Raw genomic sequence first — 10,164 nt, forward strand, 5'->3', positions numbered from 1 at the left:
ATCCTTATAGAAAAGGGCACAGGATTATTATAAAGGTATAAACATCTACACAGTGTGATGTTTCCTATCCCAAATAAAACCTCTACTGGAATCTTAAATTTTACCTTCAAGATTTATTTTTTCTTAAAGATTTAAATTTTTTTAAATGCTAATATCTCAGGGAAAAAACATAGGTTTTGAGACTGAATGTATAAAGGTGGAGGGAAAATACTAACTGAGAGAGATGCATCAAGTTGAAGGTTCACTACATGGCTTTGTTCTTCAAAAAATCTTGGTTACTTCATCAGTGTCTGAAATTTGGTGATGTTGGAGAATATATATCTATATCATCTAAGAAGAAAAATAATTTCTTCCAGATAATCAGTCAAGAAGTGTCCTAGAGAAAAAATATCCCTTTTTGAATTGAGAAGATTCTTGCATTTTATGTGAAATAGCTCATCAATTTTTCATGTTACTGATGTTCCCTTGTTTAATTTCTTTGATGTAGGTGGAGCCAGATCAAATGGATAAAAACCAAACAGAAGAAGTCAGAGAATTTGTCCTGGCAGGCTTCTCACATAGACCATATATTGAAAAAGGGCTATTTGTACTATTTCTTTTCTTCTATGTGTCCACTTGGGTAGGCAATGTCCTTATCATGGTTACAGTGGCCTCTGATAAGCATCTGAATTCATCACCCATGTATTTCCTTCTTGGCAACCTGTCTTTCCTGGACCTATGTTATTCAACAGTAACTACCCCTAAGCTTCTAGCTGACTTTCTTGATAATGAAAAGCTTATTCCTTATGACCAGTGCATTATGCAGCTCTTCTTCCTGCATTTTGTAGGGGCAGCTGAGATGTTCCTGCTCACAGTGATGGCCTATGATCGCTATGTTGCAATTTGTCGCCCCCTCCACTACACCACTATCATGAGTCGAGGATTATGCTGTGCCTTGGTGGCTGCCTCCTGGATGGGAGGGTTTGTGCACTCTACTGTCCAGATGATTCTCACTATCCGTCTGCCCTTTTGTGGGCCAAAGCAGGTGGACAACTTCTTTTGTGATGTTCCCCCTGTCATCAAACTTGCCTGTGCAGACACATTTGTCATTGAATTGCTAATGGTATCTAATAGCGAGTTGATCTCTACCAGCTCCTTTTAGTGTTGGTTTCCTCCTACACCACTATCCTGGTCAAGATCCGCTCCAAAGAGGGAAGGCGAAAGGCACTCTCAACCTGTGGCTCTCATCTCATGGTAGTAACACTCTTTCTTGGACCCTGTATTTTCATCTATGCTTGTCCCTTCTCCACTTTTTCTGTGGACAAGCTGGTGTCTGTACTCTACAGCGTTATTACCCCCATGTTGAATCCCCTCATCTACACACTTTGGAACAAAGAGGTCAAATCAGCCATGCAAAAGCTGTGGGATAGGAGTGGACTTACGTGGAAAATTTAGAAGACATAGTAAGTTGAAAAGCATTTTGGCAAGTAGAAAATCTGGGGTTAAAATAATTGCTTTTTCATGAATGGGTTAGGAGATGGTAACTTCATTGTTTGGTTTTGTTTCATGAAGTCATAATACTCCTATTTATGACTTTTAATTCAAACTCCAAAAACTCCTTTCATACTGAAATGTTCTACCTTCTGCTTCCTTTCTTCCATAAAGCAAATCTGTTCTGTTAATTTTGTTCTTCCATTCTATCCATTCATTGGATCAAATTTTATTATATATATTTTGTTTATTAAGTTTGCTATTACATATGGGTAAAAACTAATCTTTCCAAAGTCTCACCAATTTCTTCTCCACCTTGCCACAGGTTTTATTTTCTTCTCAACTTTAACTGACTCCAACTAAATGTCTCCAATGAATTGAGTAAGGAATTGATATGTTTCCTTTTCTTCAAGCTTTATTGAAGTATAGTTGATTTACTATGTTGTGATAATTTCTGCTGTACGACAAAGTGATTCAGTCATACATAAACACATATCCAATGGGTGGACAATGGGGACCTGCTCTATAGCATAGGGAACTCTACCCAATATTCTGTGATAATCTATATGGGAAAAAATCTGAAAAAGAATGGATGTATGTATGTTTCTTACTCTTACAAAATATTTAAAGGGATATCAGTTACATGAATCAGAGTGAATCCAATTTACATGACTATATAACAACCAAACATTTGGCTTTGTCACTTTATCACAATACCATCTTTGAAAGAGAAGTTGCCTAATAGTGTGGGTTCCAATACTCCTCTCTGAATGACAAGTCAAGTGAATCTAGACAAATTGACAAATCATTTAAATTACTGGAGCCCTAATTTCCCCATCTGTAGCATGTATAAAATGATGCCTATTTCCCAGTGCTGTTGTGAGGGCCAAAAATGATGATACATGTGCATGTGTCCAGATTAGTGCCTGGCTCATAGCAGAGATTCACTATTATTTGTTCATCAAAGTTGATATTTTTTTTATTTTTTCTTTTTTTTCCCTTTTTTTTTTTTTTTTTTGCTATTTCTTGGGCTGCTCCCGCGGCATATGGAGGTTCCTAGGCTAGGGGTCTAATCGGAGCTGTAGTCTCCGGCCCACGCCAGAGCCACAGCAACGCGGGATCGGAGCCTCATCTGCGACCTACACCATAGCTCCCGGCAATGCCGGATCCTTAACCCACTGAGCAAGGGCAGGGACCGAACCGGCAACCTCATGGTTCCTAGTCGGATTCGTTAACCACTGCACCACGATGGGAACTCCCCTTTCTTTCTTTCTTTTTTTTTTTTTAGTTGATTTTTTTTAATGAGATAAAGATATAGATGGTAAAAATACAAACTGGTTGATTTGCCTTAATGAGTGAAACAACAGTGTGACCTACTGTAACAAGTTTGTGTACAATGCTAGAAAGTGTACAAAAATAAATCACAACATTTTTACCTGTATCAATTATTGGGCACAGTTTATGTTATTGTTACTAATTTCGTCAAAAAACCTTCATCAACATTGGTTATCCTCAAAGTTATATTAAGACTAGTTCATAGGATTGTTTCCTACTTACTGAGATTTTATAATCAAAGATAGGAAAATTAAAATGACATTCAAGTTTAGAAACCACTAGACACAAATTAAATATAAGTCTGAAATGATGCTTTCATTTGTACAGAGTTTTAAGACAGTGGATTCTAGAAACAATTTCAGCAACTAATTTGTGTGACAGAGGGAGAAGCCAAGAATGTTAGGTAAATTCATTGGAGACTGAGGTTTTTGTCTTTATTATCTTCACATCCACAACACTTGCTTTTTAAAATGTCTAAAATAAAATGAACTAGAGACAATAAAAATGTGTTGAACAAATGAAGGAGGTTTTTATATCTTCTCTGGTTGAAGTGGCAATGATTGAGGAAGAGATATTTCAAAGCTTTTTTTTTTCCCCCATACTTGGAAAGATAACTTGTAAATTTTTTCACTGAGACATTGGAAACACTTTGAGAGATGTTACAGAAATAAGAATTGATCAAAACTGTTACAGATCTTAAAACAGAAGTCAAAACACTTATAGTTTTATAGTTAGAACATCCCTGTCAGTGAAGACAGATACCTCAATATTGAGCAGATAATTAGGAAATCCAATTCATAACACAAACAACTATGAATTTATGTGACTTCATCTACAGAGAATTGATTGTGGAATCATAGAGGTCTACAGTTAAGTTCTCAGTCGATACTTTAATAACAATATACCTAACAGAGGAAGTAATTGAGGGGTAAAATTCAGCAGAAATGAGGCAATTCAACATAAAGACATAATCCAACTGATTATTTTTCTGTAAATGAATATAGAGAGGCTCTCTATTCCTGCTAGACATTTTCCTCTAATCAATAATAAATAGAAAAAGTGATATTTAGAAATTTTAAGACTGATTCAACATTTTGGAGTAGGAGGAGAATATAAAAAGTACATAAAATACAATAAGTATTCTTAGGAAATATAATCTATAAAGAAACAGATATAACTAAATTCTAAAGGATAAATAAGGATCATGTATAAATGGAAATATAAACAAAGCTTTCTAGCTTTCTCAAGAAAATAAACACATTAAAGAAGGATTTCTTTTGTATATATAAACAAATCCTAGGAAATCATTAACCATACCAGCAATTTTAAACTGCTTTTTTATTATTCTTTTCAAAGACTGCTTTTATTTCAATGTAACATTAAAATATGAGAAAAGAAAGGCAAGTTTATGATAAGAATACTAAGATGCAAAGTTGAAGAATTTGTCTATGACAACATACCTAAGTATTGATGTATGTTTAATTTCACCTATGGACATGAAAGTAAGTCCTTAATAAAATATTAGCAATTGAACTTATTGATAGATAAAAAAGATAATGCAACTTGTGTTGTTCCAGGTATATAAGACTATTTTAGCATTAAAAAATAAATTCATGTAATTAAAGATGTATATATCTTGATATAGTAAAAAACTTATTTAACATGAATTTATTTAAACAAATTGTAAACTAACAACACCATGGATTCTTATACTAGGGGATACATAATCTGATAGTGTTTACACAAATACCTTAAAATAAATATTATTCTTGAAATAAAAAAAAAATGTCAGAGTTCCCTTTATGGCTCAGCAGTTAACAAACTCAACTAGGATCCATGAGGATGTGGCTTTGATCCCTGGCCTCACTCAGTGGGTTAAGGATCTGGCATTGCCAAGAACTGTGGTGTAGGTTGCATATGTGGCTTGGATCCCACACTGTTATGGCTATGAAGTAGGGTGGCAGCTGTAGCTCCAATTCGACCCCTAGCCTCTGAACCACCATATGCTGCAGGTGTGGCCCTAAAAAGCAAAAAAATAAAAAATAAAAAAAAATCAACTTGAGAATGGGAAATTGATAAAAATCCCACATTATTACTTTAATTCAACATTTTTCTGGAGGGTCAGATGGTGTAATGAACAAAGAAAAGGAAATAAAATGGATTAAAATTGGAAAGGAAGAAATTAAAGACTCAATTTGCAATGTATGAATATATATATATATATGGAAAATCCAAAGGCATCTACAAAAAGTCAAATTAATAAGAAGTGAGTTTAGCATAATCACTGGATAAAAGTCAATATTTTAAAATCAATTGTAGAGTTCTAGATGTGAGATGAGTTAGAATAGATGTACTTTTCTGAATTCCTTCCACTAAGTACATCTAACAACCCTGGACATTTTATGCAAAGAAAACTGAACGATGGAGGTAAGAGAGTCGAGACTTCAAGATCCAAGTAATGATATGGTGATAATTTTCCCTTTTGACTTTTTTTTAATGGTAGCACCCACAGCATATGGAAGTTCCTGGGCCAGGGATTGAATCTGAGTTGCAGCTGCAAACTACAACACAGTTGTGGCAACATGGTATCCTTTAACCCACTGTGCTGGGCTGAGGATCAAACTCACACCTCCACAGTGACCTGAGCCACTACAATTGGATTCTTAACCCACTGCACTACAGTGGCAACTCCCCTTTTTGTTGTGAGCCACACGGGAAATCCAAGGGAACTCCCCTTTTTGAATTTTGTCATTTCTTTTTCCTCATATAAGCCTGACTGGGTGTTGGATCAGACAACACAGAAATTCTAACAGGTACAGAAAAATATATCCTCAATAAAAGACAGATCTTTTTTTTTTTTCTTTTCTGTTTCATATTAGTTTTACTGGAGTATGGTTGACTTACAATGTCGTGTTAGTTTTGGACAGTTACTTCTAGATAGAGAGGGCAAGTAAAAGAGCAGTCCACAAAAACAGAAATCATTTAGACTACAGCTTCCCTACACCAACCACATTCCACAAATAAAAGTGAAACCTAACTCCATCTCTTTCTGCAAAGACTTGATGTATAGCCTATACATTAATAAAACCCTCTCTACTTGTGTCATTAGAAACCACATAGAAAGCCTATAATTTTATTAGCAAATCCAATTCAACAGCATATTAAAAGGCACTTATTCCATGATCAAGTATGATTCATCCTTGGCATGCAAGGGAAGTTCAGCATGTGCAAATTAATAAATACAGTATACCATTTTAATTGAAAAAGATAAAAATTATATGATCATCTTAATAGATGCTGAAAAAGCATTTGACAAAATAACATATCCTTTCATGATTTAAAAGACTCAATAAATTTGGGAGAGAGAAACAAAGAGCAATGTAATAAAGACAATCTATGGCAGGCCTACAATTTATATCACATTCAGCAATGAAAGGTTGAAAGCTTATCCTCTAGGATCAGGAACAAGATAAGTTCGCTCTTCTTATAACTCCTATTCACCACCGTCCTGGAAGTCCTATCTAGAACAATTAGTTAAGGAAAAGAAATAAAAGACATCTCAATCAGAAAGTAAAAAGGTGAAGTTGTCTTTGCAGATAATATGATCCTATATAATATAAAATTGTAAAAACCCCACCCATAAGCTGCTAGAACTATCCAATGAACTCAAAAAAGTTGCAAGATACAACATCAACACAGTTAAGTCAGGCTTGTTTCTATACACTAACAACCAAATATCTGAAAAGGAAGTAAAGAAAACAATCTCAATCACAATAGCATCAAAAACAGAAAATGCTTAGTAGGTGAAAGATCTGTACAATGAAAACTATAAAAATTTGATGAAAGAAATTGAAGAAGACACACATCAAAAAACACATAATCATGGATTGGAAGAATTAATATTGTTAACATGTCCATTCTATCTAAAGACAAAAAAATTTAATGCAATTCCTATCAAAATTACAATATTTTTCACAAAAAGAGAAAAATGAAATCTTTATGAAATCACTAATAACTTTGAAAAAGGAAAGCCTGAGAATGAAAAACACTGTTGGAGGCAACATGCTTCCTGATTTCACACAATGCCACGAAGCTATAGTAATCAAAATTGGCTAAAGTCATAGACACACGGAGCAGTGAAATGGAATTGAGAACTGAGAAATAAACCTTCACATGTATGGTCAACTAATATTTGACAAAAGATCCAACTATAGTCACTGTGGAAAGAATAGTTTCTTCAATAAATGATGTTGGGAAACATGCAAAAGAATGCTATTTGACCCCTCCCTGTCTTACCCACTCACAAAAATTAACTCACAGTAAATTAAAGATGTAAGTGTAATACCTGAATCCACAAAACTCCTAGAAGAAAATATAGGGAAAAAAGCTCCTTGACATTGATCTTAACATTGATTTTAGGATATGATAATGAATGCACAAAAAAACAAAAGCAAAAGCAAAAATCAACAAGTGAGACTACATTAGATTAAATAGCTCCTGTACAGCCAAAGAAAGGACAAAATGAAAAGGCAACACACTGAATGCAAGAAAATATTTGTAAATCACAAACCTGATAAGGAGTTAGTAGTAAAACCATATAAGGAATGTATGCAACTCAATAGCAAAACATAAATGATCTGATGTATATGGCAACAATCTAAGTGCCTGTCAACAGATGACTGGATAAAGAAGATAGATATATATACATTATATACTATAATAATATGATATAATAATATATTAAATGTTTAATATACTATATATTATATATAATGGAATATTATTCTTCCATGAGAAAGAAATATAATTCTTGCCATTTGCGACAATGTGGATAAATCTTGTGGGCTAAGTGAAATAAGTCAGAAAGACACTCTATTGTAGTAAATGCTGGTGAGGATTCAGAGAAATTAAATTTCTCATACCCTGTGATGGAAATGTAAAATGGTACAACTGAATGCAAAATAATTTGACCAGTTTTTTAAATAGACTAAAAACATAGTTATCATGTGTCCTAGAAATAGAACTCCTGGACATTTACACAGAGAAATTAGCATTTATATCCATACTAAAAGCTGGACACAAATGTTTAGCACCTTTACATGTAATAATCAAAACCTTAAAAACCAAAATGTGCCTCAATAAGTGTGTGACTAAATAATATAAGAAATAATATGGGAGTTCCCATTGTGGCTCAGTGGTAATGAACCTTGCTAGTATCCATGAGGGTGTGAGTTCAATCCCTGGCCTCACTCAGTGGATTAAGGAACCAGCATTGCTGTGAGCTGCAGTGTAGGTCACAGACGAGGCTTGGATCCTGTGTTGCTGTGGCCTTGGTGTAGGCCCACAGATGCAGCTCTGATGGGATTTCTAGCCTGGGAACTTCCATGTGCCACATGTGCAGCTCTAAACATAAATAATAATAAAAGAATATAATACAAGAAAAGGAATACATACACACAAACTCATACCTGGGTCACTATGCTATACAGCATAAATTGGCCCAAAAGTGTAAACGAAAATATTAATATATAATATTTATTATAAATAAATAAAAAATGTTAAAAATAAACTATATAACATCTATAACATGGACTATTACTCAGCAATAAAAAGGAATGGCCGTTTGATCTTGCAACAATCTGGATGATCTCATTATGCTAAATGGAAAAATATCAAATATCAAATATCCCACTGTTGGTGGGAATGTAAACTGGTACAGCCACTATGGAGAACAGTTTGGAGATACCTTAGAAACCTATACATAGAACTTCCATATGACCCCGCAATCCCACTCTTGGGCATATATCCGGAGAAAACGCTACTTAAAAGAGACCCATGCACCCGCATGTTCATTGCAGCACTATTCACAATAGCCAGGACATGGAAACAACCCAAATGTCCATCGACAGAGGATTGGATTCGGAAGAGGTGGTATATATACACAATGGAATGCTACTCAGCCATAAAAAAGAATGACATAATGCCATTTTTAACATCATGGATGGAACTAGAGACTCTCATCCTGAGTGAAATGAGTCAGAAAGACAAAGACAAATACCATATGATGTCACTTATAACTGGAATCTAATATCTAGCACAAATGAACATCTCCACAGAAGAGAAAATCATGGACTTGGAAAATAGACTTGTGGCTGCCTGATGGGAGAGGGAGGGAGTGGGAGGGATCAGGAGCTTGGGCTTATCAGACACAACTTAGAATAGATTTACAAGGAGATCCTGCTGAATAACATTGAGAACTTTGTCTAGATACTCATGTTGCAACAGAACAAAGGGTGGGGGGAAAAATGTATACATGTAAGGATAACTTGATCCCCTTGCTGTACGGTGTGAAAAAAAAAAGTCACGGTACTATATGATTTTATTTATGTAACATGTTTAAATGATAAACTGTAGAGATGGAAAACAGATTAGTTGTTTTCAGAAGTTACAAATTAAGGAGGGAATGGGCATGAGGGAGGTAACTGTGGCAATGGAATAGTTCTAGCTCTTAACTGGGTTGGTGATTACATGAATCTAACAAGTGATAAAATGGCATAGAATTATATAAACCATAAAATTCCAGTTACCTTGATTTGCTCCCATACTATTGTCATACAAATTATGAGCATTGAGAGAAATTAAGTGAAAAGTACACATGACCTCTCCACCATTTTTGCAACACTTGTATACTGTGCTATAAAATAAAAAGTTTTTAAAAATCCATTGTATTTCTACACACTGGCAATGCAAAAATTGAAAATGTTTTTAAAAGAAAAGTCCTAAAACCATGGTACAAGTAATAGCATCAAAAGCAAAAGATAAAATAAGAATTAGATGTTTATTCAATTTTAATTGTAGAAGGTGTACTGGATGGAATTCATCATTCATTTTAGATAAAACTCTCTAGCAAACTGAGAATAGTACAAAATTCCTTACTCTTAAAGAGGATATTAACAAAGATCTATTGAAAATATCTGTATATGAGGTTTTGAAAAGATTTTCATATGAGCTAGGAAGTGAACCAAGGATTCTCAATACTACCATTTATATATAACATTTTGCTAGAGGTTCTTTGTAGGCACTAGGATAGGGAAAATAAAAGCCATAACTGTCCTAAACAAAAAGAAAAAGTTGTTATTTACAGATGACATAATTATGGCACAAGTACATATTATATAATTTCATTTCTGTAAGTTTAAGAAAAGAAAAATACAATGTATGCATTAAAAGTCATGATTGTGGGAGTTTTCACCATGGCTTAGCTGGTTAAGAACTTGATATCACTATGAGGATGCAGGTTCAATTCCTGGCCTTACTCAGTGGGTTAAGGATCCAGCATTCTAAGAGCTGTGGTGTAGG

At 34.3% G+C, this 10,164-nt stretch overlaps 1 pseudogene; it reads left to right on the top strand.

The window, feature by feature from the left end:
* Positions 1-502: 502 nt before the first annotated feature.
* Positions 503-1,434, top strand: LOC125136691 (olfactory receptor 4Q2-like; annotated as a pseudogene).
* The last annotated feature ends 8,730 nt before the right edge of the window (positions 1,435-10,164 follow it).

Source organism: Phacochoerus africanus, chromosome 9, assembly GCF_016906955.1.
Source record: "Phacochoerus africanus isolate WHEZ1 chromosome 9, ROS_Pafr_v1, whole genome shotgun sequence".
NCBI lineage: Eukaryota > Metazoa > Chordata > Mammalia > Artiodactyla > Suidae > Phacochoerus > Phacochoerus africanus.